The sequence below is a fragment of the Schistocerca cancellata genome, chromosome 8, assembly GCF_023864275.1.
Source record: "Schistocerca cancellata isolate TAMUIC-IGC-003103 chromosome 8, iqSchCanc2.1, whole genome shotgun sequence".
NCBI classification, from domain to species: Eukaryota; Metazoa; Arthropoda; class Insecta; order Orthoptera; family Acrididae; genus Schistocerca; species Schistocerca cancellata.
The window spans coordinates 189,812,831-189,826,485 of NC_064633.1; positions in this window are offsets into that span (position 1 = coordinate 189,812,831).

The window sequence follows — 13,655 nt, forward strand, 5'->3', positions numbered from 1 at the left end:
AATTTTAATGGCCAGTAGTGTACAGTTCTTAATAAAAACCGGAAGTTTGTAAGTATTAAATGTCTTTCGAATTGTCTGTGTATGTAGAACATGTTTCCATATAAATGTAATCTACATTTATAGACATGCTCCGCAAGGCGCCGTATGTTGCGTGGTGGATGGTTCCACTAAACGTCATTTCCTTTCGTGTTCCAATCACAAACAGAGCGAGGGAAAAACTTCTATCTATACGCTTCCGTATAGAATCTAATCTTCATGGTCCTCACGCGAGATGTATGTTGACGTCAGCTGAATTGTTTGGCGGAGACCTTGAAATGTAGATTCCCTAAATTTTCTCGTTAGTGTTTCTCGAGAAGAAAGTCGCATTCCTTCCAGTGATTTCCATTTGAGTTCCCGAAGTATCTCCGTAACACTTGGGTGATGTTGGAACGAAACGGTAACAAATCCGGCAGCCAGCCTCTGAATTTCTTCGATGTCTTCCTTTAATGCGACGTGGCGCTGATCCCTAACACTCGACAATGTATTGTCCTATATGTGGTCCCATTTACAAATAAACCACAGTTTTCTAAAATTATCCCGACAAACCGAGGTCGACCATTCGGCTTCCCTAATACAATCCATACATGCTCATTTCATTTGATATCGCTTTTGCAACGTTACGCCCAGATATTTAACTGACGTGACTGTCGAGCAGTACACAATCAATGCTGTACTCCAGCATTAAGGGTTCGTTTTTCCTACTTTATTTGCATTAACTTACATTTTTGTTACTTTAATAACTTTCACTGCAAATGTTTGAATTAAACTTCAATTATTATTGATGTAGCAAAGATCTCAACAACATATATTATTTTACGCAAACCACTAAGAGAATCGATATGAAGAGTCATGTAATTACAATTGCGAAATCATATTTTCACATTTGGACGAAAATAATGCAGTAGAACGAAAAACCAGTCCAAAGTTTCAAATTTTACTTTTTTATTCACTCGATGACTAGTTTCGCACGAGATATATTTTCAAATTATCGTAACGTCGTCGATAATTTGAAAACGGGTCTCGGCCCGAAACTAGTCATCGAGTGAATAAAAAAGCAAAATGTTCAACTTTGGACTGGTTTCTCGTTCTACTGTTTAACAGAAGTTGCTGACCCACAGCCACTCCAGCATGCTGGAAGTTTGAAAATAATGCAGCCAGTTCATCTAACTACATCAAAACGTTTCCATGAATATGTGAATATAGCGGGAAAATACATTCATAAAATCCTCTATTGCTGTCCTTTTCCTGCCTTGTGCTATTAGAAGTACTGTTCCTTCTCCATAATACCCGTGCTCGTTGAATTGCATGCAAAGGAGACCTTTTTGTCACTACCTTGGAAATTACGGTAGTCGACTGTGTAGTCGTTACTTACGAGAGTGGGGGACGACGCATGAACTGGTTTGTGTCACGGTCGCTCTGTGTGTAACCATTGTCTGCCAGTGAGCAAGGATCTGCATTCGAGTCGCGATTCGGCTTGCTATTTTAATCCTCCGGGAAGGTTCACAACTATGTTCACGCCTTTGCAGGAAGAATGTGAAACAATAATTAAGGTGAATAGGTTGTTCCATTTAACTAGTAACCAGCTTACACTCTAGTTCATCCCGCGAAACTTAAATGAGGTTCGAATTTAGGCCAGTAGAATAAATACGCAAGATTTTCTGTGAACCATGAGGCAGTTGTTCTTTCCCGTATGGACGGTATCATCACCATGCTGATACAGTGAATAACCTGTTACAAACTTTTGTTACAATACAGGAATAAACTGCTAGGAAAATATTTTCACACACTAGCGTTCAGATTTCAATCCAACGTTAATGACGATCAGAGTATAAACATCTAATCCAGGCAGCTACCACGTCCACAGACAGCCATCTCTGTGCTCTGCCGCTTCACAATGTTAGGATGAATCCGTTTACCCATCTCTGAAAAACATGTTACATTCATTCTCTTGGTCTTGACTTCTGTTAGGTTAGGTTAGTGTGTTGTTTAACGTCCCGTCGATAACGAGGTCACTAGAGACGGATCACAAGCTCGGGTTAGGGAAGGATGGGGAAGGAAATCGGCCGTGCCCTTTCAAAGGAACCATCCCGGCATTTGCCTGAAACGATTTAGGGAAATCACGGAAAAACCTAAATCAGGATGGCTGGAGACGGGATTGAACCGTCGTCCTCCCGAATGCGAGTCCAGTGTGCTAACCACTGCGCCACCTCGCTCGGTCTTGACTTCAGTGCAATAATATAATTATTCACCTTTCGAATGATCGCTCTGTCGCAGTTTTCTCTGTGCCTGATTTCCAATGAATGATCTGAAGCATATCGTAAGGTAGTGAGAGTTTCGTTTATCTGCTATTCTTGCAGTGAGCACTTCTTCCGTACAAATAGTTCTCTACCTCCACGTGATCCATAGCGCTGTGGGAAACGGCACTCGGGATAATGCCGTGGTCCTAGACTTCAGGAAGATATTCCCGTACTACCGTTTAATGGGAAAATCGGACCAGATTTACGGCCGAATTCATGACTTCCTTGCAGACAGAACTCAACACGTTACTCTTAACGGAACAAAATCGACAAATGTGAAGGTAATGTGAAGACAGTATCGATTTTCAGAATGACCTGCAGAGGATTCATGACTGGTGTAGCCTCTGGTAGTTGACCCTGAACTTAAAAAAAGTAGCCTAATGCATATACATAGGAAAAGAAATCCACTACTGTACAACTCTACTACCGATGACAAACTGCTGGAAACAGTACCTACCGTAAAATATCTAAGAGTAACTACCCAGAGCGAGCTTAAGTGAATTGACAACATAAAGTACACAGTAGGAAAAGCAGGTGCCGGACTTCACAAGAATAATCTTAAGGAAATATCACTCATCCACGACTAAGTTTGATACAAGGCGTTAGTTCAACAAATTCTTGGGTATTGCTCATATATCTAGGATTATTGCCAGGTAGCACGGATTGAAGAGATAGAGAAGATCCAACAAAGTGCAGCGCTTTTCGTCAAGAGATCGTTTGATGGGCGTGAGAGCGTTATAGAGGTGTTCAACAAACTCCAGTGGCATACGTATCAAGACAGCGGTTGTGCATCACGGAGAGATTTACTATAGAAATTTCGAGAGCGCACTTTCGGAGAAGAGGTGGACAGCATAGTACGTTGTTCCACACACGTCTCGCAAAATGACTACAACGAGAAAGTTTGAGAAATTAGAGCTAATAAAGAGGCTTACGACAGATATTGTTTCCACGCGCCATTCGAGAGTGGAACAGTGAATGGGGGATAAGTTAGTGGAACTTGAAGTACCTTCAGCGCGCGCGCACACACACACACACACACACACACACACACACACACACACACACCATTAGATGGTTCTCGCGGTATGATGTAGGTGAAGTTTTCACTTCATGTTAACTTAGATAAAAGTGGGTATGCGGCCACCCAGTTTTAATAAAACAGTGGCCTAGTAACGGACGTACTTCAGAAATCCATAGGTTCGCTGCTGCTGTTGCGTGATAGGGGGTTGTGAGCACCTGTTTGTGAGAGCAATCCGGTAGACAATAAGATTTCAGCCACAGACGTGTGTAGTCTTGACTCAGTTACCGGCACTTCTTCTGTACATCCAACTATTACTGATTTTACGTCGCTAAATTTGTGTTCCTGAGAGAAACTAAGTGTTTGCTGGTATGCATGGGAACGACGGCAACTCCGAGGTGGGGTTCCAGTCCTCTGTGATCCCGGCTGTAGCACCAGCTCTCCCGTTGGCTGCGACTCTGAAAATTCTCTACCATAAGAAATGAGTGGAACCACTAGTTTGCCAACAAACTGGACTATCTCAGAAAAATGGCACACCATAGGATACCACGAACGGAATTCACAAATTGCTTTTCCACCAATACATCAGCCGCCTACTCCTGCAACGCCAATCATGCAAAACAGTTGCAGTGGGACATGTACAGAAGCAGGCACACTGGGCATTTTAATGTTTGGTAGTTGAAAATGCCATGATCTTAGACAAAATTTCCTCAGTATATTAAATACCCCAGGAGGCAACACTCCAATACAGAGTACCACCACCTTTATACTTGGTAACGTGTGGAAACTTCGTCGCCGAATTATCAAGTCCAGCTGAAGTCTCTTACGGATTATTAGATCCGGTAATGCCACCAATCTGCGGGCATGTCGATTATAACGTGTCACCCCGTGCTCCAGACATTCCCAAACGGGTTCTAAAGTTTTAAGATCGAGTGATTTAATGGCCCACACGAGATGCGAAACCGTGTCTGAGCGTTAACCAAATCAGGAACGTAAACTTTTCTTTGAATACGACTTCAAACTTATATACTTTTACTTGTACGTGCTTGGAAGCTATGTCAGAAAATTTCTCGCTAGTAATCTGAAAACATGTTCTTCAAATTCAGATTACTCTGTCGCCCATGTGTTTTGTTCTGGAATAGCCTTTACTATCCTACTTTTGAATACGAACGTTAACTGCGTAGATCACATTTAATGTGTGTGATAGCAACTAATCTGAACTTAATCTGACTACTTGTAAACGAAGTTGAATACAAAGAATGGTTATCAATAATAGACTGGCTTTCCCGTCAAACTATCACGCAACGGCTAACTGTTGCATATACAGGTGGTGCCCTTCTACAAGACGCATGTACTGAATTACATAAAATTTGAAACTTCCTGGCAGTTTAAAACTGTGTGGCCGACTGAGACTCGAACTCGGGACCTTTGCCTTTCCGGGCAAGTGCTCTACCATCTGAACTACCGAAGCTTGACTCACGCCCGGTCATCACAACTTTACTTCTGTCAGTATCTCGTCTCCTACCTTCCACACGTTAGAGAAGCTCTCCTGCGAAACTTGCAGAACTAGCACTCCTGAAAGAAAGGATACTACGGAGACATGGCTCAGCCACAGCCTGGGGGATGTTTCCAGAATGATATTTTCACTCTGCAGTGGAGTGTGCGCTGATACGAAACTTCCTGGCATATTAAAACTGTGTGCCCGACCGAGGCTCGAACTCGGGACCTTTGCCTTTCGTGGGCAAGTGCTCTACCATCTGAGCTACCGAAGCTCGACTCACGCCCGGCTGTGGCTAAGCCATGTCTCAGCAGTATCCTTTCTTTCAGGAGTGCTAGTTCTGCAAGTATCGCAGGAATAAAGTTTGGAAGGTAGGAGACGAGATACTGGCAGAATTAAAGCTGTGATGACCGGGCGTGAGCCTAACTAACACAAAGAACATACCTCCTCACCTCGTGATTCGTATTAATACGGGGATCGTTCAGTAAGTAAGGTAAAACATTTTTTTCTGAAATTGTGTTGGTTGTATTCAGGATTCAAACGTACCATATTATTCCTCACTCTTTTGGCTACCAAACCCTGTTTTTCAACATATATCCATGAAATGTGACCGGCTTAATACACCTTACTGGGAGGACCTGTATGGCTGAATGGTACCACTCTACTAGTCGTAATAGGAGCCAACGTGTTGTGTCAATAACTTCCCCATCATGCACGTACTGCTACCTGCTGAGCACATCCTTCTTTGGGTTAAGCAAGAGGAAGTCGGAAAGTGTCATATCTCCACTGTAGGATGGTTGGGGCAGAAATGTCCAATATGGTTTTGTGAGCTGCCCTCGGATACGCAGACTTGCGTGAGGCCTTGCGTTGTCCAGAAGAAGAGGTTCTTTTTCATTTCTGTGGCGACGTCCACGCTACAGTCGTTTCTTCAGTTTCCTAAGGGTAGCACAACACATTTCAGAGTCGATCGTTGTACCATGATGGGGACATCAAACAGAATAAACAGAATAAACCCTTCAGAGCTAGAAAGACCGTCGCTATAACCTGAGCGGCTGAGGGTGCAGCTTTGAACTTACTCTCCGGAGGAGAGGCGCTGGGGCGCCATTCCATGCATGCCGTTTTGTTTTGCAGTTCTATGTGATGAACACCTGTGACGATATTCAACAAAAACTTATCACAATAAGCCTCGTAACGGGAAAATGCTTCCTCATAGATGGTCCTTCGTTGCTGTTTACGGTCTTCTGGTAGTTGGATAGGAACTAGGAGGCACACAGTATCGAGTACCCCAACTGGTGGACGAATGCGTCAGCACTTCCAACCAGAGGCGTCCTCCATCGGTAATTCTGGAATTCAATATGGTTTTGGCCCACCCTTAGCCTCGATGACAGCTTCCACTCCAGCAGGCATACGTTCAATCAGGTGCTGAAAGGTTTCTTGGGGAATGGCAGTCCATTGTTCACGGAGTGCTGCACTGAGGAGAGGTATCGATGTCGGTCGGTGAGGCCTGGCATGAAGTCGACTTTCTAAAACATCCCAAAGGTGTTCTATAGGATTCAGGTCAGGACTCTGTGCAGGCCAGTCCATTACAAGGATGTTACTGTCATGTAACCACTGCGCCACAGGCCGTGCATTATGAACAGGTGCTCGATCGAGCTGAAAGATGCAGTCGCCATCCCCGAATAGCTCTTCAACAGCGGGAAACAAGAAGGTGCTTAAAACATCAATTTAGGGTTGTGCTGTGATAATGCCACGCAAAACAACAAGGGTTGCAAAACCCCTAAATGAAAAACACGACCATACCATAACACCACCGCCTCCGAATTTTACTGTTGGCACTACACACACTGGAAGATGACGTTCACCTGGCATTCGCCATATCCACACCCTGACATCGGATCGCCATTTTTGTCAACCGTGATTCGTCACTCCACACAACGTTTATCCAACTTTCAATCGTCCAATGTTATCACTCTTTACACCAATCGAGGCGTTGTTTGGAATTTACCGGCGTGTTGTGTGGTTTATGAGAAGGCGCTAGACCATGAAATCAAAGTTTTCTCACTTCCCGCCTAATTTCAGAGTCGATCGTTGCACCATGATGGAGGACATCAAACTTACAGTGGATCCTGATGCAGTTGGAATTCCTGTGTGACGGTCTGGATAGATGCATGCCTATTATACATTACGATCCTCTTCAACTGTCATCGGTCTCTGTCTGTCAACAGACGAGGTCGACCTGTACACTTTTGTGCTGTACGTGTCCCTTCACGTTTGCACTTCACTATCACATCGGTAACAGTGGACCTAGGGATGTTTAGGAGTGTGGATATCTCGCGTACTGACGTATGACACAAGTGACATCCAATCACCGGCCCACTTTCGAAGTCCGTGAGTTCCGCGGAGCGCCCCATTCTGCTCTCTCACGATGTCTAATGACTACTGAGGTCACTGATATGGAGTACCTGGCAGTAGGTGGCAGCACAATGCACCTAATGTGAAAAACGTATGTTTTTGCGGGTGTCCGGTTCTTTTGACCACATTGTGTAAATGTAATTACTTCTAAGGAAGTAGTAGACTCCATTTTGGTAAAACAATAAATCATGTTCTTATGATATAAAAGTCCATGTTTATAATCTGACAGTCCAGATTTGTGAAATTGTCGTTTTAAGGGTACTTTGTATTGTACCACATATTTTCGCTCGTTCCCTTTACTTATGAAAATTGGAACAGTGAATGCTTCTGTAATTTTCTGCAGGTTGTCATTTATAGGTTTTTGGATCTCACTCTCCTTGCGGGAGATTGGTCAAGAAAGTTTGCAAATTCCATTCTTAATGAGCGTTCTTGGACTTATATAACCTGGCTATCTTGAACCTTTATGCACATTTTTTTGAATGTTCTGCTGTTGCGAATTGACGGTTTTTTGTGACTCTTGGGATAATGTGTTTTACACTGTTTTATGAGCAGTCTATTGAGGAGACAGACTCTACTTCCCGTTTGATGTGTCCCGTCCTGGTCTTCCCAGCTTTTACCTTCTAAAGCACCCTGTAGTACGATGGAGGTGATTCGCTGATTTCTTACCACAATTCAATCATTTTATTCTTTCTTGTGTTCGGACTATTTCTGGTTTTCCCATAGTCTATGACACATCCATTATTCACAACCATACAATGCGGTGCGAGAAATTTCTCCCTGGAATTGAGGCTTATGATTGAACCAGTAGACTTCTCTTGTCCGGTAATGTCCTCTCTGCCCTTGCTAGTCTGCTTTTTACGTCCTCCTTGCTTCGTCCGTTATCCGTTACTTTACTTTCAAGGTAGTAGAATTCGTTAACTTCGGCTACTTCATGATCCACAGTTGTGATGCTAAGTTTATCGCTTTTTTGATTTGTGCTGCTGATTATTTTCATGTTTCTAGTATTTACCCTTACTATATATTCTGTACTCACCAAACTGTTCGTTCCAGTCAATAAATCCCGTAATTCTATTTCAGTTCCGCTGAGGATAGCAATGCCATAAGCGAATCCTATCATTGACATCCTTCAGCCTTGAATTTTAATCCCTCCCTTGAACCTTTCCTTTACTTACGTCGTTGTTTCTTCGTTGCATAGATCGAAAAGTACGGGTGAAAGACTATATCCTCCTCTTGCATCCTTTTTAACCCGAACACTTCGTTCTTGGCCATCGAATCTTATTGCTCTCTTTTGGTTCCTGTAATACTGTAAATTACTCGTCTCTCCCTAAAGCTTACTTTTACTGTTCTCATAATTTCATACATCTTGCACCATTTCACATTGTCGATCGTTTTTCTAGATCAACAAATCCTATGAGAATATCTTGATGGTTTCTTCCGTCTTGCTTCCATTATTAAGCGTAAAGTAAGGACTGGCTCCCTGGCACCTTTACCTTTCCTAAAACCAAAGTGTCAGCTAGCAGAGCCTCAATTTTCTTTTCCAGTTTTCTGTATATTATTCTTATAAGCAGCTTGGATGTATGAGATGTTAAGTTGGTTGTAAGATAGCTTTCGCACCTATCTCCTCTTGCTATCTTCGGAATTGTTGGTTGATATTTTTCTGAAAGTCTAATGGTACTTTGTCAATACCATAGTCGTTTGTTTGCCACTTTCCTCATGATTTTAGAAATCCAGATGGAATGTTATCCATCCATTCCGTCCTACTTGATCCCAAGTCCTCCTGTGTTCTTTTAAATTCTTACTCTTACTACTGGACCCAGTATCTCTTCCTTATCGACTCTGTTTCTTCTTCCATCAAGGCATCAAAGAAGTCCTTCCTGCCATGCCTTCAGTGGACTTTTTCCGCCTGTCCACTCTTTCTTGTGCTTATAAAGGTGGTATTCCTATCGCACTCTCAACGCTACCACTCTTGCCTTCAATTACGCCGTAGGTTGCTTAGACTTTCCTGTACAATGAGCCACTCCTACCGACGATCATTTCTGTTTCTGCAGCCATTTCTCTTTGGCTGCCATGCAGTTCCTATTTCTTTCATTACTAAGGTATTAATATTGTTCGATTGCTGTTTTTCTCTGAACATTTAGTTACTTTAGTAGTAGGCTGAGAACTTTTCTACTTATAGCTGGTCCTATGTAATCGTTGTACTTCGTGCTTTACGTAGTCTACAATGTTTGTATTATATAGCTAGCTTCAATATTTTAGTTTACAAAATTGACCTTCATTGTTGTTTCCTTCTCTTCTGATTCCAGGTAAGTCATTGATGGAGGGTCCTTCACCCCGACTGGCAGGCGGCAGCCGCGCTGGACACACAGAGCAGTAATGTATCCCAGCTGTCGGCATTTTACTAAACGGCATGTCCCGCCGATGGGTGTCCTTTAGTGTTACTAAATCGAAATGTGACCTGCAAAGCGATGTCGCTTGCTGCCAGATGAAAATACGATCATATGTACCGCCTCATTAGTTAATATCACTCTACAATAAGCAGAAGAGTACTGATTTGCGACATCACTGTAGCAGTCGCTATTTTTGCGTAAAGTCAAGCAGCAGAAAATCACTTTCAAGCGTGTAGCTTACATCGAAATCGTTGTTTACCCTTCGTAATACACTGTCGCCAGCACAGAGTTGCAAGTGGACAGTATTCAAATTTAGACCGATTATAATATCACTTACCACCGTCTGACCACCACAATTTCAGCTTGTAAAACGCCTACAAAGTTTATATCCAAATTTTTAATCCGTTTCTGTTTCATAGCTCCAAAATTAATTAATTTTTCAGAAAAATTCATTTTACCTCGAATTCAGGTAAGTAAATGAACAATGTGATAAGATTGTTTACTGTAGTATTGCTACTGTATATTTTACAGTTGTAGTTGTAACAGTAGGCAGTTGTATTTCTCCGACAAGGGCAGGGGGGGGGGGGGGCGGCATTAAGGTCCTGATCGCCAGACTTCACGTGAATGTCCTGGTGTAAGTACCAGATCTCTTCGCAGTGTGTCAAGAAGTGAGGGCGTGTGACACTGTTCATGGTATTCCGTCTGTCGGATGGCGATGATAAAGCTTGGCGGCCTCCTTGGTGCTATACACGAGGAATATGCTATGTGCCGACATTTGGTTTGACCCTCTCCTTTCTATCACCACAATCATCATCATATAACACAAATATTACATCACACTACATACAAAAAGCACACACACACACACACACACACACACACACACACACACACACACACACACACACACAGAGAGAGAGAGAGAGAGAGAGAGAGAGAGAGAGAGAGAACATGCATGTAGTATTACTAATGTTGTAATGAAGCATGTAGTAAATAAATAAGCAAAGGCTGTTGTAACGTAAATTAATAAAACAGTCTGTAATATGGCAACGGCACAACTTGAGGTCGTAAGTAAAAGTAAATAAGCAATAAAAACTGTACAGCGGAATCTACTCAAGCTCAAGATGTCTCGAGCGACAAAGTTGGTGCGCCCATAGGCCTTCCACATTCTATGACATTATCTTAAACTGGCGATTCTCAACAGTGGATGTGTATTGATAATGCCTGTAGTAACTGGTGCGACATCCTGTTAAGTTGAATGTGAGGGTAACACAGATGATTCAGTAGCCAATATAGTTGAAGCTGTGTTTCACAGATTTTACAAACATTACTGTGTATAACAACCATAAACGGCTAACGTCTTTGTCGTTCTGCAAGTAATTTCGATAGGATATCACCTAGCAGCCTATAGCACAAGCCTGGGCTGGATGATGTTGTGCCATACTCCAGACGAAATTACTTTCACTGCATTAAATAAATTGGTAACAGTTCTACAATTGTTGCTATTTCTTATGGACCATTTTAATATCCAAGATTGTGTCAGATGATGACATAATGTTGAAACTAGTTTGAGACCAATAATGATTTTAGCAGCTTTTTGTTGGTCACAAATAAAGTTATTAAAAACAGAAATAAACAGTATTGAAATTCCAGGATAATGTTTATTTTATAGTTCGCTGCGAACCTGTTTTAGGTTTTTTAAGGTCTCCTCAGAGGAATTAAGACTAAACGGCCCACATAACATCTGTGGGAGTTTGTAGCTGTACAGAGGTTGTTTTCCCAAAGATGTGTGATCTTTTACGACTATACTGCACACGTATATCCTTACGACAGCCACAGGTATACTGAAATACACAAAAGAAGCTATGAAGAAGTGAATCTTGTATTACATTACACTCAAAGATTTACAGTATAACAACGTATCGGTCAAAACAGTACGTGGATGATTACTGGCACGTACATCTATATTATATGGACAAAATTCCTGGTAAATGTGATGAGGGCAAATCGGAGAATGAAGTCGGTGGATATGAGTAGGGGAACAATTTTACTAGACACAACAAGCATATTACCTTACGCCGAGAAAAATTTTAACTGGCTGTTGATATTTTAGCAAGAGTGAATAACCGAACTGTATTTCATTATAAAGGATTTAGTCAGGACTCTGACTAGTTTTTACTGATAGCCAGAATATCAAGTATTGCTAGTTTTCTGTCTTTATTTGCTCTGTGAAGAACACGACATTTAATTTCCAAAAAAGTGCACTCATCAGAGCACATTTAGCAAAGCTGGACGTTTCCTTTCTCAGTCTACAACCCCTCTCACGTTCCCTGGGTCAAATATGTTTGATCTATGTGGTACACCTGTTTCCCATCCACATGCCATTGTCTCATTCCTCACTTGTGCTCTCCACCCCGTTTTTTTTGTTTTTATTTTTTTCCTTCAGTCTGCCACATTCAGCAGTTTTCTTGACGATACAAAACAGTGAAATTATAATGAAATCCAGACCTTTAGCTGCTTACAGGCGTTGATGAATATCAACGGGGACAGTTGAAAAATGTGTGCCCCGATTGGGACTCGAATCCGGAACCGCCTGATTCCATGGCAGACGCTCTATCCGACTGAGCCACCGCGAACAAGGAGGATAGTGCGACTGCAGGGACTTATCTCTGGCACGCTCAACGTGAGACCGACATTTTCCAACTTTCTATCCACACACTATATTTGTAGTGCCCCTGCCCACCATACCCATTACTCGCGGCAGTCAGTCTACCGATTCCCGTAATAGTTCGGGCAATGTGAGTGCATCCGCACTGAAGACGATCATCGGCCAGTAAGCCTTATCTGTATGAAGCTGGTATCTGTACAGATACCATTGCAGCTCTCGAAGAATGAAATTATAAGAAATCCAGACCTTTAGCTGCTTATAAGGTGTTGATAAATATCAACGGGGACAGTTGAAAAATGTGTGCCCCGACCGGGAATCGAATCCGTTATTGTACTTTCATTTTCTGAATATAATGTAATGTGAGGCGAAATGAACATTGGTTATTTGTGTATTTAAATAGGCTTTTATTTCTCTTCTAAATACATAACAGCAAAAGGTCACGTATCTTTGGAGAACGAATCTTTGAACAGCTACAGATTCTCGCTGATTTTTGGACTATCTGCTATTCTTAAAATGTCTGAGGATGCACTAGAAAGCCAAAAGCCAGTTCACAACATACTATAAAATAAATTTTACTCGGGAACATCGAGACCGCGTATTTCAGTTTTTAATATGTATCACCAAGTACTGTCGGAAATTTCATGAATATTCAATAACTTAACATGTTAACTACTCCATGTTCTTGCTGAAAACGAAGTGCTCCGATTTTATTGCCTCACAATAGTGTTAGATTTACGAGGTTCGTCAGGTTGTAAGTTCCGATCGGCATAAATACGACGGCTATTCGAAAAGTAAGGAACGATAGGTCGCAAAATGGAAACCACAGTGAAAATCAAAAACGGTTTTCTTTGCAAGAGTTAGCTACAACTTCCAGCTACTTATCTCCATAGTCGCCGATCCGACTTAGATGTTTGTCGTAGCGTTGTGCCAACTTTCCAATACGCTCGTTATAGAAGGCAGCCGCCAGTGCTTTCCGACAATTCTCAAAACTGCCTATAGCTCGTTGTCTTCATAGCCAGCGGATCATGTGATCAGAGATGAAACTCTGAGAGAGACAATTACTGGCTGTATTGTGGGTAATCAAACATTTCCAATTGAGAACTATGCAGGAGCATCTTCATTGTCCCTGCAGAATGCGGCTGAGAATTGTCTTGAAGAAGAAAACGCATGACAGTTATGTAATGATGGCTGCATAGCTTCAGGCGAAATTTCTCACCAGGCCCTCGTACTCGGCGGGAGACACTATTGTTCTAGATGTCTTTATGTGCTAGCTGTGTGCTCAGAACTAAAAAGAACGATGTAACGCTATCGACGGGCATACTAGAGACACTGCCCA